At 50.4% G+C, this 23,329-nt stretch overlaps 1 long non-coding RNA gene across 7 annotated transcripts; it reads right to left on the bottom strand.

The window, feature by feature from the left end:
• Positions 1-2,203: 2,203 nt before the first annotated feature.
• Positions 2,204-19,364, bottom strand: LOC149119603 (uncharacterized). 7 transcript variants are annotated; one of them, XR_016228534.1, is made up of 5 exons: positions 18,970-19,360; positions 18,332-18,468; positions 16,881-16,966; positions 16,225-16,368; positions 2,204-2,501 (listed from the first exon to the last, which is right to left on the bottom strand). It is a non-coding gene; the product is annotated as an uncharacterized LOC149119603 (long non-coding RNA). The 7 variants fall into 7 exon arrangements; XR_016228539.1 differs by lacking the exon at positions 2,204-2,501 and adding an exon at positions 14,876-15,002 and having other exon boundaries at positions 16,130-16,368; positions 18,332-18,511; positions 18,970-19,364; XR_016228533.1 differs by lacking the exon at positions 2,204-2,501 and adding an exon at positions 14,876-15,002 and having other exon boundaries at positions 16,130-16,368; positions 18,970-19,363.
• Between the last annotated feature and the right edge of the window lie 3,965 nt (positions 19,365-23,329).

Here is a 23,329-nt window from a genome sequence, read left to right as displayed (position 1 = left end):
CTCTCTGTGCAAATATTTAAAATAAATCTTTAAAAATTATTTATTTATATGAAGCAGAGAATTACAGACAGAAAATGAGAGAGAGAGAAAGATCTTCCATCCACTGGATGACTCTGCCAATGATAGTAATGAATGGGACTGTGGGGCATAACCTGGAGCCAAGAGTTTCTTCTGGGTCTCCCACATGTGTGCAGGGGCCCAGGCAGACTGACAGAGAGAGAGAGACACAGAGCAGGAGATGAGCCAAACTGGTCCTTCCTGGGGTTGGCAAGGACCTGATTACTCAGGCTGTCTTCCTCTACCATCCCAGGCACTCTAGCAGGGAGCTGCATGAGAATCAGAGCAGGTAGCATGGGGATCCTGGCTAGCAGGGCGCATACCCAGGATGGGAGTGCAGGCTGAACACCCTGAGCCTTGTGGCTAGCCAGCTCCCAGCTTTTTATGTCTGTTAATGAGTTAGCGAGTTACTTCATTAATTATATGCAATGTGTGACTTCTAGTGAAGCTTTCCCATGATATTGAGGGGAGCGGATATGGCTGGGATTTGGGGACTGAAATAGCAGATAGAGACATCCTCTGTTCCATGCTTTAGCTCTGTGTGTGTTGATGTGTGCCTTTCAAATCAGCAATGATATACATTTTATTTTAAATTTCAACTGTTATATTTGCTTATTTTTGGATTCATACATTTATTTGAAATACAGGATTATGGAGGGCCAGAGGTCACAAACTGAGAAGGAAAGAGAGAGAGAGAGAGAATGTTCTTTGTGCCAGGGCACTCCCCAGATGGCTGCAGTAGCCTCATTGGGCCAAACTGAAGCCAGGATCCTACAGAGGCTTCCGGGTAACCCAGGAGTTGGAGGGCTAGAGTCCGGGTGGACCAAGAAATCTGCCTCTGCTTTCCCAGGCAGGTAATCTGGGATTGGGTGAAAATTGGAGCAGCCAGGACTTGAACCCATACTTATTTGAGATGCCTGGCCACAACATGGCCTGCTGCTTACCCTGCCTGGCCACAGCTCTGCACCGCCCCCCGAAGCAGGACTGAGGAACGTGTGGCTGGGGGTGGACATGGTGACTGGCAGGTGTGACACTCCCTGTGATACTCACACCCCACGTGGGAGGGCCTGGTGTCCAGTGCAGGCTCTGCTCCAGTTCTGACTCCTCCCAGACACACTGTGGGAGGCAGCAGGTGAAGGACAGGGGAACTCAGTCCCTACCGTCCACATGGGAGACCTGGGATCAGAGAGCCCACACAGGGAGAGAAAGGACACCTCTCATCCCAAGTTTGCCAGCACTCACTCTCATTTTGCAGGTAACTAACCTGTGAATTAATTAATTAATGGATTATTTACTATGGATATTAAAGTTCGCTATATCATGTCTGGAGCAGCAGCGGGTCCTCTGGGCATTTTGGGACCACACTAGCTGATGCAAGATCTGTCTTGTCTCTCTCTTCGTCACTGTCTCAGTCCATCTGTAGCTGTCCATGAGACGCTGCCACAGAACCTGGTGACCTGGATTCAGATCTGGGGCCTGGCTTCCTCCTGCCCAGTAGGTAAGTATTTCTGAAATCTGGGAGGGAAAGAGCAGATGGGGGTTTTCTGTTTGTCAACCTGTGTCTCTTTGCCTTTTGCTTATTGTGTTGAAAAATGTTTTCTTTCTGTGAATGGCAGAGTGACGCAGACAGAAGCAGAGACAGAGAGAGACAGAGACCGCTCATCTGCCGGCTCACTCCTGAAAGCATCTCAGAGGCTGAGTGGTGCCCGAATGGGAAACCAGGAGACGGGAGTGCCCTGGGTCTCTCCCACGAGAGTGGCGTAGAAGCCAGTACTGCGACCGCCTTCCTCTGCCTTCCCAGGCACAATTTAAGGAGTTGCATCAGAACCGAATCAGCTGGGACCCATCCTGCCTCAGATACGGATTTTGGGAGTTGCAAGCTGCGTAATCTCTTTCTGCAAAGTTTGCCACTAGTCTCCTGGCTTCAGCAGGTGACAAACATATTGGTTGATTGATTACTATAGGTGTTAATATTTCACGTCACCATAACAGGAACAGCAATGCGTATTGTAGGCTTTTAGGGACCAAGCCAGCTGATGAGAGTTCCCTTTTCTCTCCCTCTTCCCTGCAGTCTCAGTGTATCTGTTGCTCTCTATGTGTGCCCTTCCAACACAGATCATTTTTTTAAGATTTTATTTATTTATTGAAGAGGTAGAGTTACAGAGAGTGAGAGGGAGGGACAGAGAGAAAGGCCTTCCATCTGCTGGTTCACTCCCCAAAAGCCGAAGAGCCAGGAGCTTCTTCCAGATGTCCCACGCAGGCAGGACCCACCAGGAAGAAGGACGGGGCGACACGGGCGATCATTTCGATCCTCGAAGATCAAGTTGTGCGATATGCATTTGTGGAAATAGGTTGGACATTTCTTGTGGTGGCACGTCCTCCTTTTCAGAGCCTGGGGAGGTGTCCAGGCACCAGTAGCAGTGCCAGCTTGCTGGACATATACACTGTGGGAGGTAGCAAGCAAGGACTGAAGCACTTGGGATCGGGTGACACAGACGCTGGGGTCCTGCAGTCGGCCCCTGGCACCTGGCTTAAACCAGAGCCCGAATTAGATGTTTCCGAAGTTTGGGAGATTTCTGTCTGTCAGCCTGTCTGGCACTCACAGTCTGTTTGCTTTTCTTGATTGTGTTAAAAGATATTTTCTTTCTTTGAAAGGTAGAGTGACAGAGAGAAGGAGAGAGAGGGAGGGAGGGAGGGGGAGAGAGGGAGAGGGAGAGGGAGAGAGAGAGAGAGAGAGAGAGAGAGAAAGGAGAGTGAGCAAGCTCACATCTAGTGGTTCATATTCCAACTGAGCAGAGATCCTTTGGTGTCCCAGTGGGAAGCCAGGAGACAGGAACTGCACCAGGGTCTCTCCAACATGAGTGGTGGTGTCCCTAGGCTTGGGCCTCCAACCTCTGCCTTCCCAGGAACGTTAGCAGGGGGCTGCACGGGAACAGGAGCACCAGGAATCCTAGCTGCCTCAGATATGGAGTGCGGGAGTTGTGAGCTGCATCACTGCTTTCTGCCGAAGTTGGCCAGCACCCTCTATGCTTTGTAAGTAAATAACCTTTAATCTATTTATTTATTACTGCAGATCTTTAGTGTCACTTTACTTTGACAGGAGCAGCAGTAGGTATTGTGGGCATTTGCGGACTGAACTAGCTAATGAAAGTTCTGTTTTCTCTCTCTCTTCCTTGTTGTCTATGACAATCCATAGCTACCTGTCTGTGTCTTTCAGTTACAGATAATTTTGCTCCTGGAAGCTCAAGTTGTGCGATGTGATCTTTTCCAACAGGTGTAACATTCCCTAGGGTACCCATGTCCGAACTTGCGGAACCTGGGCTGAGGTGCAGCCCCCACTGGCCATTCCAGCTTGCTGGGGACACAGACTGCAGCAGGCAGCAGGTGAGGGCTGAAGCACTTGGGATCCTGCCACACACCCTGGAGGTCTGCAGTCAGCTCCTGGTGTCCAGCTACAGCCTAGTCCAGCACTAGTGTTTTGTGAAATGTGGGGAGGGAAATAGTGGATGGGAGGTCTCAGTCTGCCTGTTGGACTTTCTGTCTCAGTGTCCCTCTCCTGGTGACACAGTGCTATTAAAATTCCTGTCGTTAATTGCAAAGGCAGAGTGACAGTCAGAGGGAGACAGGCATGACATGGTCCAAGCTGGAATTCCCTGTGGTTGGCAGGGGGCCGGAGTACCCGGGCTGTCTTCCTCTGTCTCCCAGGCATGTTATCTGGGAGCTGCATGAGAGGCAGAGCATCAGCAGTGGAACCCCAGCTCCTACGGCTCATGCACGGGTTGGAAGCAGAGAGTTAACACCCTCAGCCACGGAGCTAGTGGGCTCCCAGCCTTACATCACTTAATTGCTGAATAAGTCCATTAATTGTGAGTAAAAATGCATTCCAGTGGAGCTGTCACATAATGGGAGGGTGTGCGTACTGCTGGGATTTGGGGACTGAACCAGCACATAGGACCGCCTCTGTTTGGTTTTCCTTGTCTGTCTGTCTGTCTCCCATTCTATCCAACAAAATTCTGCACCGTATTGAAATTTTGACCACTATATTTGTCTGTTTGCTCTTCCTCTGAGATTCCTGCATCCGCTTGAAAGGGAGGGTTGTTGAGAGCCAGAGGGTCAGAAAGTGGGAGAGGGACAGCGATCTTCGATGTGCCAGAGCCCTCCCCAGCTGCCTGCAGTTGCCTGGGCTGCATTTGGCTGAAGCCAGGAGCCCACAAGACCATCCATCCTGGTGTCGAATGAGAGAGCCAGGCAGCCCTGGGATCCAGACCCTTCAACTGACTTCCAGGTGCATTCTCTGTGAGCCTGATGTCGAGTGGTACAGCTATTACTCAAACACATGCATAAATGGGCTGCCTAGCCATGGTGCCAGTTTCTCATTGACCTGCCTCAACCCGACTCTGGCTGCCATAAGCAGGATGGAGGACCATGAGCTGGGGGGTGGACATGGGCTCTGGCTAGTGTGATATTTCCTGTGATGGGCACACCACTTATGGGAGGGCCTGGCTTCCAGTCCAGGCACTGCTGAAATTCCAGTGCTTGTCCAGACACACTCTGGGAGCAGCAGGTGAGAGCCAGAGGAATTGGGTCCCTGCCACCTGCATGGGAGATGAGGATTCTGCTCCTGGGGGCCTTGGAGTCAGTTTCGCCCAGAACTAGCATTTTCTGAAATCTGGGAAAGGAAAAAGCAGATGGTAGGTTTCCTTCTGTCTGTCTCTGTGTCACCTTTGGAGAGAGAGAGAGAGAGAGAGAAAGGTCTTCATTCTTTGGTTCATCCCTAATGGCTGCAATTGCCAGAGCTAAGAAGATCCGAAGCCAGGAGCCAAAGCTTCTTCCGGGTCTCCCAAGTGCATACAGTGGGCCACGATTTGGGCTATCCCTTGCTACTTTCTCAGGTACATAAGAAGGGAGCGGGTCAGAAATGGAGCACCAGGACTTGAAGCAGCACTACATGGGATGCTAGCACTGCAGGCCAGGGCTTTAACACATTGTGCCACAGCACTGGCCCCTGAATAAATCTTTAAAAAGATAAGGAGAGGGGCTGGCGTCTTGGTGCAGTAGGTTAATTCTCCACCTGCATTGCTGGCATCCCATATAGGTGCCGGTTCTAGTCCCGGCTGCCCCTCTTCCAATCCGGCTCTCTGCTATGGCCTGGGAAAGCAGCAGAAGATGGCCCAAGTCCTTGTGCCCCTGCCCCCAAGTGGGAGAAGTGGAAGAAGACCCCGGCTCCTGGCTACCAATCAGCCCAGCTCCAGCCATTGCGGATATTGGGGAGTGAACCAGAGGATGTGAGACCTCTCTCTTTCTCTCTCTCTTGCTCTCTTTCTCTCTTTCCTCTCTCTGTGTAACTCTGAATCTCAAATAAATCTTTAAAAAATAAAACTATGAAAAATGTGGGGAGGGAAACAGCAGATGGAGATTTTCATCCAACCGTCAGTCTGATTATCTCACTGCGTCACACTCCTGCTGACCTAGTGTCCTCAAACATTTCCTTCCTTCCCTAATTGGAAAGGCAGACAGACAGACAGAGAGCTAGCAGAGCAGGAGATGGTCCAAACTGGTAGTCCCTGGGGTGGGCAGTAGCCCGAGTACTGGACTGTCTTCCTCGGCCTTCTCAGGCACATTAGCAGGGAGCTGCATGAGAACCCATGAAGTGGAACCCTGGCGGCCAGGGCACCTGCCCAGGATGGAAGTGGAGGCTGAACACCCTGAGCCATGGGGCTAGCCTGCTCCCAGCCCTGTATGTCCATTAATGAGTCCATTATATGTAATGTACAGCCTCTAGTGAAGATATTGCATGATAGGGAGGGCAGTAGATATTGGTGGGATTTGGGGACTGAAACAGCGGAGACATCCTTGCTCTGTTCCTCCTCTTCTTTGGCTTGCTCTCTGTCTTGCAAATGAGCAGAGTTAGTGTTTTCTCTAAATTTTTACCATTATACTTGCTGATTTTTGGATTCCAACATTTATTTACAAGGTAGAGTTATGGAGGGCCAGAAAGTCAGAATGTGGGTGAGAGAACAAGAGATAGAGATAGGAAGAGAGAAAGAGTGAGAATGAGAAATCTTCTTTGAGCCAGAGCTATCCCCAGATGACTGCACTTGCCTGGGCTGGGCCAGACTGAAACCAGGATCCTGCATGAGCTACCTGGTGACCCATGAGTTTGAGGACCAAGAAATCTGCCTCTGCTTTCCCAGGCAGGTAATCTGGGAGTTGGATGAAAGTTGGAGCAGCCAGGACTTGAACTCATGCTTATTTGGGATGCCTGGCCACAACATGGCCTGCTGCTTACCCTGCTTGGCCACAGCTCTGCACCGCCCCCAGAAGCAGGACTGAGGATGTGGGGAGCAATCTGGACTGGACTGAGTTACTGGAATTAAGACTTATTCTATGCATCTGCTCTCCCACAATATGGCGCTGGGAGAGAAGTAAACAGCTTCCACACAGCTGCCTCCAGTTCAGCTAATAAACTGTAGGACTTGCTCCTGATTGGAGGAGAGCAGCGTACTCGGCGTGTGGGCAGCCGAGTTGGGATTGGCGGAGGAGGACTATAAAGGAGGAGAGAGACGGCATGCACCAGGAACATCTAAGGGGAACATCTAGCTGAAGGAACACCCGTGCAGCCCCCGAGACGAGCCGGCCGGCGGTGTGCCGCTCCCCTGCGGAAGTGGGGAATGTGGCCAGGGGGAACTGCCCTTCCACGGAGGTGGAAGGGATAGTAGCCAACCCGGGAAGAACCAGCAGCAAACCCGGGGAGGGCCGAGCAGACAAAAAGAACAGCACAGGGTTCAGTGTTGCTCCTCCACGAAGAGGGGGAGCGACAGAGGAACGAGTGTCTGGGGGGTGGACATGGGGACTGGCGGGTGTGACACTCCCTGTGATGCTCACACCCCACGTGGGAGGGCCTGGCGTCCAGTGCAGGCTCTGCTCCAGTACTGACTCCTCCCAGACACACTGTGGGAGGCAGCAGGTGAAGGACAGGGGAACTCAGTCCCTAAAGTCCACGTGGGAGACCTGGGATCAGAGAAGCAGACACAGGGAGAGAAAGGACACCTCTCATTCCAAGTTTGCCAGCACTCGCTCTGAAGCAGGTAAGTAACCTCTGAATTAATTATCACTCATTAATTACTTTAGATTTTAAGTTTCGCTATATCATCTCTGCCTTTTGCTTGTTGTGTTGAAAAATATTTTCTTTCTGTGAATGGCAGAGTGATGCAGAGAGAAGCAGAGACAGAGACCGCTCATCTGCCGGTTCACTCCTGTAAGGGTCTCAGAGGCTGAGTGGTACCCCATGGGAAGCCAGGAGTGGTGAACTGCACTGGGGTCACTCTCAAGAGAGTGATGTAGACGCCCAGACTGGGGCCACCTTCATCATTCTTCCCAGGCACAGGAGCAGGGAGCTGCATCAGAACCTGAGCCACAGGTAATCGAAACTCTCTCAGGTATGGATTGTCCCAGTTACAAGGCATATCATCGCTTTCTGCTAAATTTTGCCAGCACTGTCTCTACCTCTCCTTGGTAACTCTCCCATAAATTAATCAGTTACTATAGATCACAAAGATTTGTGTTACCATGACAGGAGCAGCCCTGGATATTATGGGCATTTGGGGACCAAAGTTGTTGACGAAGGTCTCTTTGTCTCTTATTTACTGATTCATTCCATCTGTAGTTCTCTCTGTGTGTGTCTTGCAATTCCAGACCATTTTGGTCTTGGAAGGCAAGTTGTAGAATGTACATTTCATGCGACAGATCTGACATTTCTGGGGATGCCCCTGACAGCCTTGCAGAGCCTAGGTTGAGGTCCATGCTCCACTGGCAATGCCAGGTTCAGGGCATACACACTGAGGGAGGCAGCAGGTGACAGTGGGAGCACCTGGGATCCTGCCAGAGAACCTAGAGGCCTGGAGTCTACTGCCGGAGCATGGTTTCCAGCTGGCCTGAACTAGGTGTTTCTGTATTTTAGCAGGGAAGAGCAGATGGGAGTTTTCTGTCTGTCTGTCTGTGCTTGCGTCTGTCATTCTCTCCCTCTTTGCCTTTTACTGAAAATGCTGGAAGATCTTTTCCTCCTTTGAAAGGCAGAGTGACACTAGAGAAGCAGAGACAGAAAGAAATATCTTACCCATGGGCCACTCAAAAATGGCATCAGAGGCTGGGCTTGGTTCCAGTGGGAAGCAAGAGGGGAAACTGCTCTGCGGCCTCTCTCATGTGGGAGGCGGTGGCAAAAGAACTGGGGCGATCCACATGGGAGACCTGGGTTCAGCTCCTGGGGACCATGGCCTCAGTCTCACCCAGAACGAAGGGTTTCTGAAATCTGGGGAGGGAAAGGGCAGATGGGAGGTTCCTTCTGTCTGTCCGTCTCTGTGTCACCTTTGGTCTCTCTGCCTTTTACTGATTGTGTTGCAAGATATTTTCTTTCTTGAACAGAGGAAAACAGAAAAATCACACAGAGAGAAGATATACCTCCCGTGAGAAGATCGCCAGCACTCTCTCTGCTTTTGCAAGTAAAGCACTTACTAATTAATTACTATACATGATAAAGTTTCAGTTAACCATGATGGGAGCAACCATAAGAATTGTGCCATCTGGGGACAGCACTAGCTGTGGGTACTGCTCTTCTTTCCTGCTCACTGTGCAGCCTATCTGTAGCTGTCTGCTCGGGACCCTGGAGATCCCACAGAACCTGGAAATCAGGATTGAGATCTGGACATGAAACAGAACCCAAAGGGTATGTCTTAGCAATAGACCCTCTGGTCCTTAACAAATACAGACATTTTGATCCTGGATGGCCACGTTGTGTGATGCCCATTTCTCCTAACAAGTCCCATATTTCCTGGGACGCCCATGCCCACCATGCAGGGCCTGGGTTGGGTCCAGGCCCCACTGGCCGTTGCAGCTTGCTGGGGACACACACTGGGAAGGCAGCAGGTGCTGCCTGAAGCACTTGGGATCCTGACCCAGAACCCGGAGGCCTGGATTCAGCTCCTGGTGCCCAGCTACAGCGTGGCCCAGCACTGGGGTTTTATAAATGTGGGGAGGGAACAGCACATGGAGATTTCTGTCTGTCTGTCCGTCTGTTTGTTTATCTCACTGTGTCACTCTCCTGCTGACATACTGCCCTCAAAGACGTCTTTCCTTTATTGGAACGGCAGAGAGAGGGAGACACAGAGCAGGAGGTAGTCCATTCTGGTCTCCCTGGGGTTGGCAGGGGCGCAAGTACTCCCACTGTCCTCCTCTGGCTTCCCAGGCACGTTAGCAGGGAGCTGCACGAGCAGCAGAGCAGCCTGCAGTGGAACCCTGGCTGCCAGGGCGCCTGCCCAGGCTGGAAGTGGCAGTTGAACACCCCGATCATGGGGCTAGCCTGCTCTCTGCCTTTTATGTGTGTTAATGAGTTCATTATATGTAATGTACAACTTTAGTGAAGATTTTATATGATTGGTATGGCAGTGGATACTGCGGGATTTGGGGACTGAACTAGCAGATAGAGGCATCCTCTGTTCTGTTCCTCTTCCTCTTTTTCTGACTCACTGTCTGCCTTTAAGATCAACAAGTCAGCCCTTTCTTAAGTTTTGACCATTACAATTGCTTATATTTGGATCCTACATTTATTGAAAGGCAGGGTTATAGAGGGCCATAAAGAAAGTGAGTGAGAGACACAGAGATAGAAATAGGTAGGTAGAGAGAGATCGATCTTCTTTGTGCCAGAGCTCTCCCCAGATGACGCAGTAGCCTGCTCATGGCCAGACTGAAGCCAGGATCCTGCAGGAGCATCCCGGTAACCCAAAGTTTGAGGGCTGGATTCCGAATGGACCAGGAAATCTGATTTCCCTAGCACATAATCTGGTAATTGGATGACAAGTTGAGCAGCCAGGATTTGAACCCGTGCTCACTGGGGATGCCTGGCCATAGCGCTGCCTGCTACTTACCCTGCTTGGCCACAGCTCTGCACCGCCCCCCGAAGCAGGACTGAGGAACGTGTGGCTGGGGGTGGACATGGGGACTGGCGGGTGTGACACTCCCTGTGATGCTCACACCCCACGTGGGAGGGCCTGGCGTCCAGTGCAGGCTCTGCTCCAGTTCTGACTCCTCCCAGACACACTGTGGGAGGCAGCAGGTGAAGGACAGGGGAACTCAGACCCTACCGTCCACGTGGGAGAGCCGGGATCAGAGAGCCCACACAGGGAGAGAAAGGACACCTCTCATTCTAAATTTGCTAGCACTCGCTTGATTTTGCAAGTAACTAACTTATGATTTAATTAAGTAATTAATTACTTTAGATTTTTAGTTTCAATATATCGTGTCAGGAGCAGCAGTGTGTCCTGTGGGCATTTTGGGACCAAACTAGCTGATGCAAGATTTCTCTTGTCTCTCTCTTCCTTGCTGTCTCAGTCCATCTGAGGCTGTCTGTGGTAAGCTGCCACAGAACCTGGTGACCTGGATTCGGATCTGGGACCTGGCTTCCACCTGGCCAATAGGCAGGTTTCTGAAATTTGAACAGGGGAAAAAAAAGAAATTTGAAGAGGGAAAGAGCAAATGGGAATTTTTTTGGTCTGTCTCTCAACCTGTGTCTCTCTGTATATTATTGATCTTTTGAAATACATTTTTAAAGATTTAGTTGTTTATTTGAAAAGTAGAGTTACAGAGAGAAGGAGAGACAGAAAAAGCTTCCATCTGCTTGTTCACTCCTCAGATGTCCACAGCTGCTATTGCTGCATCGATGTGAAGCCAGCACAGAGGAGCTCCCTCCAGGTATCCCACATGGGTGCAGGGACCCAAGCACGTGGACCATGTTCCTCTGGGTTGCCAGGCCATAAGCAGAGAGCTGGATCAGAAGAGGAACAGCCAGGATATGAACTTGTACCCATGTGGGAGGCTGGCTCCTCGGCAGAGGTTTAACCCACCATGTCACAGCACCGGCCCCAGAAGATAGTTTATTTCTAAGAAAGGCTGAGTGACACAGAGAGAAGCAGAGAGAGAGAGAGAGAGAGAGAGAGACCTCTCAACTGCTGGTTCATTCCCCCAGTGATCTCTAGGTCAAGTGAGAAGCCAGGAGTCGGGAACTGTGCTGCGTCTCTCCCAAGACAGTGGCCTAGACCCAAGGACTGGGGCCACATCCTCTGCCTTCCCAGCACATGAGCAGGGAGCTGCATCAGAACCTGAGCCACAGGTAATCGAGTCCCAGGTATGGATTCTCCCAGTTACAGGCCGGATCATCACAATCCGCTGACGTTTGCCAGCACTCTGTCTGCTTTTCCAGGTACCTATCCTACTAACTTTATTAATTACTATTGATCAGAAAGTTTTGTGTTACCATGACAGGAGCAGCAGTATCACAGGCATTTGGGGACTGAACCTGCTGATGGAGACCTCATTTCTTTCTGTCTTCCTCACTGTCTCAGTGTATCTGTAGCTGTTTTCAATGTGTGTTTCTCTTTATTTAAAATTTATTTATTGATTTGAAAGGCTGAGCTACAAAGAGGCATAGGCAGAGAGAGACAAAGAGAGAAGTCTTCTACCTAATGGTTCACTCCCCAAGTTGCCACAATGGCCAGACCTTTGGTGCAATGGCAGTAGCTGCATTGATCCAAAGCCAGGAGCCAGGAAATTCTTCCGGGTGTCCCGCGTGGGTGCTAGTGCCCAAGGACTTGGGCCATCTTCTACTGCTTTCCCAGGCCATAGCAGAGAGCTGGGCGAAAGTGTAGGAGCTGTAACTTGAATGGGCAGCCCTATGGAATGCCTCAATGCAGGAGGTGCCTTTATCTGCTATGCCATGGTGCCAGCCCCTGCATGTGCCTTTCAAATACAGACAGTTTTGATACTGAAAGGTCAAGTTGTGTGATGCATATAAACTTGGGCAGGGAAAGAAAAGGTGGGAGGATTCTGTCTGTTCATCTGACTATCTCCCTCTGTCTCTCTGCCTTTTATTGATTGTGTTGAGAGATTTTCTTTCTGTGAAAGGCAGAACAACACAGAAGCAGAGACAGAGAGACAGAGACAGAGACAGAGAGAAAGAGAGAGAGAGGTGTCTCATCTGCTGATTCATACCCTGAAATGTCAGAGTTTGGGTGTGGTGCTAGTGGGAAGCTAGCAGACAGAAACTGCACCGGGGTCTCTCCGGTGAGTGGCAATGTCCCAGGGATTTGGGCAACCTTCCTCTTTCTTCCCAGGCACGTTAGCTAGGAGCTGCATAGGATCCAGAGCACCAGGAATGCACCACTGTCATTTAAGGATTGTGGGAGTCACAAGCTGTGTCATCACTTTGACAAAGTTTGCCAACACCCTCTCTGCTTTCGCAGGTAACTAACCAATTAATTAATTAATTAATTACTATAGATCTTAAAGTTTCACTTTACTCTGACAGGAGCAGCAGTAAGTTTTGCGGGCACTGGGGACTGAAATAGCTGATGGAAGATCTGTTTTTTCCCTCTTCTCACTTTCTCACTCCTTCTGTAGCTTGGTGTCTGTGTGTGCCTTTCAAATACAATTTTGATCCTGGAAGATGAAATTCTGCGATATGCATTTGTTGCAACAGTTCTTCTGCTTCTTAGGGTACCAGTGTCCCACCTTATAGAGCCTGGGTTGAGGTCCAGACCCTACTGGCCATTCCAGCTTGTCGGGACACACCCTGCAGGAGGCAGCAGGTGATGGGTGAAGCCCTTGGGATCCTGACACAGACCTGGAGGCCTGAATTCAGCTCATGGTGCCAGGCTACATCATGGCCCAGTCCTGGGGGTTTTACAAAAGTGGGGCAGGAGACAGGAAATGGAGATTTTCGTCTGTCAGTCTGTTTATCTCACTGTGTCACCCTCCTGCTGACACACTGCCCTCAAAGGTTTCTTTCCTTAATTGGAAAGGCAGACTGACAGACAAGGGAGACGCAGAACAGGAAATGGTTCATCCTGGTCTCGCCAGGGTTGGTAAGAGCCCGATCACTAGGGCTGCCCTCCTCTGGCTTCCCAGGCACGTTAGCAGGGAGCTGCACGAGCAGCAGTGCAGCCGGCAGTGGGACCCTGGCGGCCAGGGCACCTGCCCAGGATGGAAGTGGAGGCTGAACACCCTGATCATGGGGCTAGCCTGCTCCCAGCCCTGTAAGTCGCTTAATGAGTACATTATATGTAATGCACACACTCTAGTGAAGATATTACATGATAGGGGTGGCAGTGGATACCACTAGGATTTGGGGACTGAAATAGCAGAGAGACATCTTCTGTACCGGTCCTCTGTCTCTTTGACTCACTGTCTCCTTTCACATCTAGAGATTAGCTTTTTCTTAAGTTTTGTTCATTATATTTGCTTATTTTTGGATCTTACATTTATGGAAAGACAGGTTTATGGAGGGCCAGAAAGTCCCAAAGTGAGTGAGAGACAGAGACAGACAGACAAACACACAAACACACACACACACACAGAGAGAGAGAGAGAGAGAAATCTTTTTTGTGCCAGAGCTCTCCCCAGATGACTGCACTTGCCTGGGCTGGGCCAGACTGAAGCCAGGATCCTGCAGGAGCTACCTGGTGACCCATGAGTTTGAGGGCTGGAGTCTGAGTGGACCAAGAAATCTGCCTCTGCTTTCCCAGGCAGCTATTCTGGGAGTTGGATGACAAGTTGAGCAGCCAGGACTTGAACCCATGCTCATTTCAGATGCATAAGCCAGGCCCCAGGACCTGAATCCTGGTCTGCAGGTTCTGTGGCAGGATCCCACTCAGACAGCTGCAGATGGACTGCGACAGTGAGCAGGAGAGAAGAGACCTTCCAGCAGCTAGTGCTGTCCCCAGACCCACAATTCTCATGTTTTTTCCCGTCATACTAAAGTGAAACTTTGCCATGTACAGAAATTAATTAATTCATTAGTAGGCAATTTACCTGCAAAAGCAGAGAGAATGCTGGCGATCTTCTCAGGGGAGGTGTATCCCTTCTCTCTCTGTCTGATTTCTCTGTTTTCCTCTGCTGTTCAAAGAAATGAAATACCTTTCAACACAATCAGTAAAAGGCAGCGAGACCAAAGGTGACACTGAGACAGGCAGACAGACAGACAGAAGGAAACCTCCCATCCTCTCTTTCCTTCCCCAGATTTCCAAAGCCCCTAGTCCTGGGTGAGACTGACTCCACAGCCCCCAGGAGCAGAATCCAGATGTCCCATGTGGTTACAGGGACCCAATTCCTCTGGCTGTCACCTGCCTCCTCCCACAGTGTGTCTGGACAGGAATTGGAACTGGAGGATACTGGACTGGAAGCCAGGCCCTCCCATGTGGAACATGGCCATCCCAGGAAGTAGCACACCTGTCAGAGCACGTGAGTGGCAGAGACCCACAGCCAACACCAGGTAGTACCAGTTTGGACTATGCCCTGCTCTGCTTCACTCTGTCACTCTGCCTTTGCAATTGAGGAAAGAAATTTTAATAGCACTGTGTCACCAGGAGAGGGACACTGAGACAGAAAGACCAACAGCAGATCCAATCTCTCATCTGCTACTTTCCTCTCCACATTTCTTGAAACATTAGTGCTGGGCTAGGCTGTAGCCAGGCACCAGAGGCTGACTCCAGGCCTCCAGAATCTGTGGCAGGATCCCAAGTGCTCCAACACTCACCCGCTGCCTTCTGCAGTATGCGTCCCCAGCAAGCTCTAATGGCTAGTAGAGCCTTCAACTCAACCCAGGCCCTGCAATGTAGGGACACGGGCACCAAGGTAATACTGAATACACTGGAAAAGATGCGCATAGCACAACTTCACCTTCCAGGATCAAAAAGATCTATAACTGAAAGAAACAGAAAGCAAATCTTTCAGATCTACATAATTAGTTAATAAATTAGTAGGCTAATACTCACAAAGCATAGAAAGAGTGCTGTTAACTTCATCAGAAAGCAATGACGCAGCTTGCAACTCTCACAATCCTTACAGAGACAGGGGCACATTCCAGTGCTCTGGTTCTCAGAGGCTCCATGTTAATGAGCCTGGGAAGAAAGAGGAATGTAGCTCAATTCCTTGGGAAACTGCTACTCATGTTGGAGAGATCCTGGTCAGGTCCTGTTCATAGCTTCCCACTGGGACCTCACCCAACCTCTGACCTTTCAGGGAATGAATCAGCAGATGAGACCGATCTCTCTCTCTCTCTCTCTCTCTCTCTCTGTCTCTGCTTATGTGTTGTTCTGCCTTTCACAGAAAGAAAATCTCTCAACACAATCAATAAAAGGCAGAGAGAGAGAGAGAGAGAGAGAGAGAGAGAAGACAGACAGATGAACAAACACCTCCCACCTGCTCATTCCCAGGCCAATTTCAGGAACACTTAGCTCTGGGCCAGGTTGAAGCCAGGCCCCAGGAGCTGACTCCAGGCCTCCAGGGTCTGTGGCAGGATCCCAAGTGCTTCAGCTGTCACCTGCTGCCTCCCTCAGTGTGTATCCCCAGCAAGCTGGAATTGCACGTGGGGCCTGGACCCCAACCCAGGCTCTGCAAGGTTGGAGATGGGCATCCCATGAAATATCAGGACGGTTGCTACAAATGTACATCACACAACTTGACCTTTCAGTATCAAAACTGTCTGAATTTAAAAGGCACACACAACGGCTGGCACCATGGTATAGCAAGTAAAGCCACTTACTGCACTGGGGCATCCCATATTGGTGCTGCTTCAAGTCATAGCTACTCCACTTCCAATCCCGCTCTCTGCTATGGCCTGGGAAAGCAGAAGATGGCCACCGTTGCTAGGCCCCTACAGCCATGTAAAACACCTGGAAGAAGTTCCTGGCTCCTGGTTTTGATCAATGCAGCTCCAGCCATTGTGCTGCAGCTCTGCACATTGTGGCCATTTGGGGAGTGAACCAATGGATGGAAGACTTCTCTTTTGTCTCTCTTCCTATGCCTCTTTGTAGCTCAGCCTTTCAAATCAATAAATAAATTTTAAATAAAGAGAAACACACATTGAAAACAGCTACAGATACACTGAGACAGTGAGGAAGACAGAAAGAAATGAGGTCTCCATCAGCAGGTTCAGTCCCCAAATGCCTGTGATACTGCTGCTCCTGTCATGGTAACACAAAACTTTCTGATCAATAGTAATTAATAAAGTTAGTAGGATAGGTACCTGGAAAAGCAGACAGAGTGCTGGCAAACGTCAGCGGATTGTGATGATCCGGCTTCTAACTGGGAGAATCCATACCTGGGACAGGACTCGATTACCTGCGGCTCAGGTTCTGATGCAGCTCCCTGCTCATGTGCTGGGAAGGCAGAGGATGTGGCCCCAGTCCCTGGGTCTAGGCCACTGTCTTGGGCGAGACCCGGCGCAGTTCCCGACTCCTGGCTTCTCACTTGACCTAGAGATCACTGGGGGAGTGAACCAGCAGTTGAGAGGTCTCTCTCTCTCAGTCTATGCTTCTCTCTGTGTCACTCGGCCTTCCAATGAAACTATCTTCTGGGGCCGGTGCTGTGACATGGTGGGTTAAACCTCTGCCGAGGAGCCAGCCTCCCACATGGGTACAAGTTCATATCCTGGCTGTTCCTCTTCTGATCCAGCTCTCTGCTTATGGCCTGGCAACCCAGAGGAACATGGCCCACGTGCTTGGGTCCCTGCACCCATGTGGGAGACCTGGAGGGGGCTCCTCTGTGCTGGCTTCACATCGATGCAGCAACAGCAGCTGTGGTCATCTGAGGAGTGAACAAGCAGACGGAAGCTTTTTCTGTCCCAAGCTCTCACTCTAACTCTACCATTCCCATTAGCAAATAAATCTTTAAAAAATGACTTTCAGCAGAATCAATAATATGCAGAGACATGGGGTGACAGACAGAAAAATGATTCCCATCTGCCCTTTCACTCCCCAAATTTCAGAAATACCTACCTACTGGGCCGGAGGAAGCCAGGCCCCAGATCTGAATCCAGGTCACCAGGTTCTGTGGCAACATCCCACACGCAGCCTCAGATGGACTGAGACAGACAGGAAGAGAGAGACAAGAGATTGCATCAGCTAGTGTGGTCCCAAATTGCCCACAGGACACACTGCTGCTCCTGACATGATATAGTGAAACTAAAAATCTCTCTAGATCTCTCTCTCTCTCTCTCTCCTTCTCCGTTTGTGACCTCTGGCCTTCCATTAGCCTGCCTTTCAAATAAATGTAGGAAGAAGCAAATATAAAGGTCAAATATTAAAATCAAATGCATAGCTTTTTTGATTTGAAATGCAGACATCAAGACAGACAACAAAGATGAAGAATGGAACAGAGGATGTCTCTATCTGCTATTTCAGTCCCCAAATCCCAGCAATATCTACTCCCCTCAATATCACATGAACGCTTCACTAGAAGTCACACATTGCATATAACTAATGAATTAAGTTGTCAACTCATTACAGACATAAAGGCCTGGGAGCAGGCTAGCCCCATGGTCAGGGTTTTCAGCTTCCACTTCCATCCTGGGCAGGTGCCCTGGCAGCCAGGGTCCCACTGCTGGCTGCTTTGCTTCTCATGCAGCTCCCTGCTAAAGTGCCTGGGAAGCCAGAGGAAAAGATCCCAGTACTAGGACCCCTGCCAACCCCAGGGCGACCAGGATGGACCATTTCCTTCTCTGTGTCTCTGTCTGTCTGTCAGTCTACTTGGGCCCCTGTACCCAGGTGGGAAACCCAGAAGAAACTCCTGGCCTCTGGTTATGCCTGACAGTCCCATTCATTACTATCATTTGCAGAGTCATCCAGTGGATGGAAGATCTCCGTCTTTCTCTCCTTTTCTGTCTGTAATTCTCTGCTTCATATAAATAAATAATTTTTAAAGTTTTTTTTCATTTATTTGAAAGATTTGGAGAGAGAGAGAGAGAGAGAGAGAGAGAGAGAGAGAAAGTCTTCCATCCATTGATTCACTCCTGAATGGCCACAATTGCTGGAGCTAAGCCGATCTGAAGCCAGGAGCCAAGCTTCTTATGGGTCTCCCACGTGCACATAGTGGGCCATGGATTTGGGCCATCCCGTGATGCTTTACCAGGTGCATAAGCAGAGTGGGGGTCAGAAGTGGAGCACCTGGGACTTGAACCGATGCTATATAGGATGCTGGCACTGCAGGACAGGGCTTTAACCCATCGTGCCACAGCACTGGCCCCTGAATAAATCTTTAAAAAGAAAAGAATAGAAAAGTACACAGAGCTCACTCAAGATGGACTGAATGAGCCAGGAAGACAGGGAGAAAAGTGATCTTCATTAGCTAATTCAATCTTCAAATCCTTATGATACACATAAGCTCCTGTTATGGTGATGCAAACCTTTAACATTCATATAATTTATTTATTAAATAATAGGTTAGTTACCTGTAAATGCTGCCAGCGTGGTGGCAACCTTAGGCAGAAAGAGAAGGTATAGCTTGCAACTCCCACAATGCATATCCGAGCAGTGGTGGATTCCCGGTGGATCAGTTTCAGATGCAGCTCCCTGCTAACACGCCCGCCTGGGAAGGCAGAGGAAGGTGGCCCAAGTCCACGGGCCCACACCTCAGGGAGGGAGAGACCTCAGTGCAGTTCCCTTCTCCTGGTTTCCCACTTGGCCCACACCCAGCCTCTGAGATCATTTGGGAAGTGAACCAGCAGATGAGAAGTCTGTTTCTCTGTCTCTGCTTCTCTGTGACACTCTGCTTTCACGGAAAGAAAAGATCTCTTAACACAATCAATAAAACACAGTGAGACTAAGTGTGACAGAAAGATGGACAGACAGAAAACTGCCATCTGCTCTTTCCTTCCCATGATTTCAGAAACACCTAGTTCTGGGCAGTGTAAGCCAGGCCCCAGGACCTAAATCCTGGTCTGCAGGTTCTGTGGCAGGATCCCACTCAGACAGCTGCAGATGGACTGCGACAGTGAGCAGGAGAGAAGAGACCTTCCAGCAGCTAGTGCTGTCCCCAGACCCGCAATTCTCATGGTTGCTTGTAATTAATTAATTATTGAAAATTTACCTGCAAAAGCAGAGAGAGGGATGGCAAACTTCGCAGGGGAGGTATACCTTCTCGCTGTGTGTCTGATTTCTCTGTTTTCCTCTGTTCAAAGAGAGAAACTATCTGTCGCTCCCCCTCTTCGCGGAGGAACGACACTAAACCCTGCGCTGTTCTTTTGTCTGCTCGGCCCTCCCCGGGTTTGCTGCTGGTTCTTCCTGGGTTGGCTGCCGATCCTTCCACCTCCGTGGAAGGGCGGCTCCCCCTACCACTTTCCCCACTTCCGTGGGGGAGCGGCACACCGCCGGCCGGCTCTCTCGGGGGCTGCTCAGATGTTATCCAGATGTTCCTGGTGCATGTTGTCTCTCTCCTCCTTTATAGTCCTCTTCCACCAATCCCAACTCTGCTACCCACATGCCGAGTACGCTGCCCTCCTCCAATCAGGAGCAGGATCAGCTCCTGCAGGTTATTGGTCGAACTGGAGGCAGCTGTGTAGAAGTTGTTTACTCCTCTCCCAGCGCCATATTGTGGGAGAGCAGATGCATAGAATAAGTCTTAATTCCAGTAACTTAGTCTAGTCCGAGTTGCTCCCCACACTATCTTTCAACACAATCAGTAAAAGGCAGTGAGACCAAAGGTGACACAGAGATGGACAGACAGACAGAAGGAAACCTCACATCTGCTCTTTCCCTCCCTAGATTTCAGAAACCCTAATTATGGGTGAGACTGACACCATGGCCCCCAGTAGCTGAATCCAGGTCTCCCATAAGGTGGCAGGGACAGAATTCCTCTGTTACCTGCTACTACCCAAAGTGTTTCGGGACAGGAATCAACTCTGGAGCAGAGCCTGGACTGAAAGCCAAGCCCTCCCATATGTGGTATGCCCTTCACAGGAAGTATCACACCTGCCAGAGCCCAGATCCCCCACCCCCAGCTGCATGTTCCTCCATCCTGCTTCTCTCGGCCAGAGCTGTGGTGAGGCAGGTGAATGAGAAACTGGTGCCCTAGCCAGGCAGCCCATTTGCACGTGGGTTTGAGTAACTGCTGCTCCACTGGCATACAGCTCACAGAGAACGCACCTGGAAATCAGCAGAGGACAACCAGGATCCCTGGCCTCCGTGACACCCTCAGTCAACACCTGATGGTCTTGTGGGCTCCTGGCTTCAGCCAAACCCAGCCCAGGCAACTGCAGGCAGCAGGGGAGGGCTCTGGCACATCAAAGATCGCTGTCCCTCTCCCACTTTGTGACCCTCTGGCTCTCAACAACCCTGCCTTTCAAACAGATGCAGGAATCTCAGAGGAAGAGCAAACAGACAAATATAATGGTCAAAATTAAAATCAATTTCTTATTTTGTTGGTTTGAATGGCAGAGAGAAAGACAGAGAGACAAGGAGAAACAGAAAGGGAAGCGGTCCTATGTGCTGGTTCAGTCCCTAAATCCCAGCAGTATGCATTCCCTCCCTATACGTGACAGCTCCACTGGAAGGCAGGTTTTACCTATCATTAACAAATTTAGTCAGTCATTAAGTGACAGAAAGGCTGGGAGCCGGCTAGCTCCGTGGCTGAGGGTGTTAACTCTCTGCTTCCAACCCGTGCATGAGCCGTAGGAGCTGGGGTTCCACTGCCGATGCTCTGCCTCTCATGCAGCTCCCTGCTAGCGTGCCTGGGAGGCAGAGGAAGACAGCCCAGTACTCAGGCTCCTGCCAACCCCAGGAATACCAGTTTGGACCACGTCTTGCTCTGTCTCCCTCTGTCACTCTACCTTTCCAATTAAGTAAAGAAACCTTAAGGAGCAGTATGTCACCAGGAGAGGGACACTGAGAGACAGAAAGACCAACTGGGACCAAGCCAGCTGATGAAACTCCCCTTTTTTCTCAGTCTTCCTTGCAGTCCCAGTGCATCTGTAGCTCTCTATGTGTGCCTTCCGAACACAGATAATTTGCATCCTTGAAGATCAAGTTGTATAATGTGCATTTGTGGAAACAGGTCCTACCTTCAGAGATGAGGATGGGATCTAGGCTCCAGTGGCAATGCCAACTTGCTGGGGATGCACACTGCAGGAGGCAGCGGGGACAGTTGAAGCACCATCTTCTGCTCCCTTGTCACTCTGCCTTTCCAAATAAGGATAGAAATCTCAAAGTGGAACATGTCGCCAAGGGGGACACAGGGAGACACACCAACAGACAGGAATCTCCCATGCTCTGTGTTTCTCCCCACATCTCTGAGACCATTCGTGCTGGGCCAGGGTGTTGCCCGGTGCCAGGAGCTGACACCAGGCCTCCAGGTCTGTGTCAGGATCTCAAGGGCTTCACCCATCACCTGCTGCCTCCTGCAGGGTGTGTCCCGACAAGCTGGAATGGCCAGTAGGGTCTGGACCTCAATCCAGGCTCTATAAGGTGGGACGCTGGCACCCTAAGAAGCAGCAGAACTATTGAAACAAACACATATAGCACAATTTCACCTTTCAGGATCAAAATTGTATTTGAAAGGCACACACATCAAGCTACAGAAGGACTGAAACAGTGAGGAAGAGAGGGAAAAAACATCTTCCATCAGCTATTTCAGTCCCCAATGCCCACAAAACCTACTGCTGCTCCTGTCAGAGTAAAGTGAAACTTTAAGATCTATAGTAATTAATTAATTAATCAATAGGTTAATTATCTGCAAAAGCAGAGAGGGTGCTGGCAATCTTCCTCAGAAAGCAATGACGCAGCTTACAACTCCCACAATCCTTAACTGAGATGGGGTGCATTCCTGGTGCATGGTGCCCTTGCAGCTCCATGCTAAGTTACCTGGGAATAAAGAGGAAGGCGGCCCAAGTGGGACATTGCCATTCACATGGGAGAGTCCGTGGTACAATTTCTGTCTCCTAGCTGCCCACTGGACACCCCCCCGCCAAACCTCTGATCATTCAGTGAATGAATCAGCAGAGGAGACCTCTCTTTCTGTCTCTGCTGCTCTCTGTGTCCCTCTTGTCTTTCACAAAGAGAAAATCTCTCAACACAATCAATAAAAGGCAGAACGACAGAGGGAGACCAAAAGACCAACAGACAGAAACCTCCCACCTACTCAGTCCCAGCCCAATTTCAGCAACACTTAGCTCTGGGTCAGGTTGAAGCCAGGCCCCAGGAGCTGACTCCAGGCCTCCAGGGTCTGTGGCAGGATCCCAAGTGCTTCAGCTGTCACCTGCTGCCTCCCTCAGTGTGTATCCCAGCAAGCTGGAATTGCCCGTGGGGCCTGGACCCCAACCCAGGCTCTGCAAGGTTGGAGATGGGCATCCCATGAAATATCAGGACGGTTGCTACAAATGTACATCACACAACTTGACCTTTCAGTATCAAAACTGTCTGCATTTAAAAGGCACACCCAGGGGCTGGCACCGTGCCATAGGAGGTAAAGCTGCCACCTGCAGTGGGGCATCTCATATGGCTGCCAGTTCAAGTCACAGCTGCTCCACTTCCAATCCAGCTCTCCGTTATGGCCTGGGAAAGCAGTAGGAGATGGCCTCCATCCTTGGGCCCCTGCACCCACGTAAAACACCCAGAAGCAGTTCCTGCTTCCTGGCTTTGATCAATGCAGCTCCAGCCATTGTACTGCACCTCTGGTCATTGTGGCCATTTGGGGAGTGAACCATCGGATGTAAGACTTCAGATGTGAATCCAGGTCCTCAGGTTCTGTGGCAGCATCTCATGGATAGCTACAATGGACTGAGACAGCGAGGAAGAGAGAGAGACAAGAGTGATCATGCATCAGCTAGTTTGGTCCCAAAATGCCCACAGGACCCACTGATCTCCTACATGGTAAAGTGAAACTTCAAGATCTGTAGTAATTAATTAATTAATTAATTCACAGGTTACTTACCTGCATCGGAGTGAGTGCAGGCAAACTTCGGATGAGAGGTGTCCTTTCTCTCTGTGTGTCAGCTTCTCTGATCCCAGCTCTCCCACGTGGACGGTAGGGATTAAGTTCCCCTGTCCTTCACCTGCTGCCTCGCACAGTGTGTCTGGGAGGAGTCAGAACTGGAGCAGAGCCTGCACTGGACGCCAGGCCCTCCCACGTGGGGTGTGAGCATCACAGGGAGTACCACACCCGCCAGTCCGCATGTCCACCCCCAGCCACCCGTTCCTCAGTCCTGCTTCTGGGGGCGGTGCAGAGCTGTGGCCAAGCAGGGTAAGCAGCAGGCAGCGCTATGGCCAGGCATCCCCAATAAGCACGGGTTCAAGACCTGACTGCTGAAACTTTCATCCAACTCCATGATTACCTTCTTGGGAAATCAGCAGCAGGTTTCCTGGTCTGCTTGGTCTGCACCCCTCAGACTCCTGGAAGAACTGGAAGCTTCTTCAGGATCCTGGCTTCGGTCTTCCCCAGGCCCGCCAACTGGGGC

This window comes from Oryctolagus cuniculus, chromosome X (genome assembly GCF_051225735.1).
Source record: "Oryctolagus cuniculus isolate XC-2025 breed Fujian yellow rabbit chromosome X, ASM5122573v1, whole genome shotgun sequence".
NCBI classification, from domain to species: Eukaryota; Metazoa; Chordata; class Mammalia; order Lagomorpha; family Leporidae; genus Oryctolagus; species Oryctolagus cuniculus.
The sequence above is the reverse complement of the archived record's forward strand: the minus strand, read 5'-3'. Positions and strand labels throughout refer to the sequence as shown.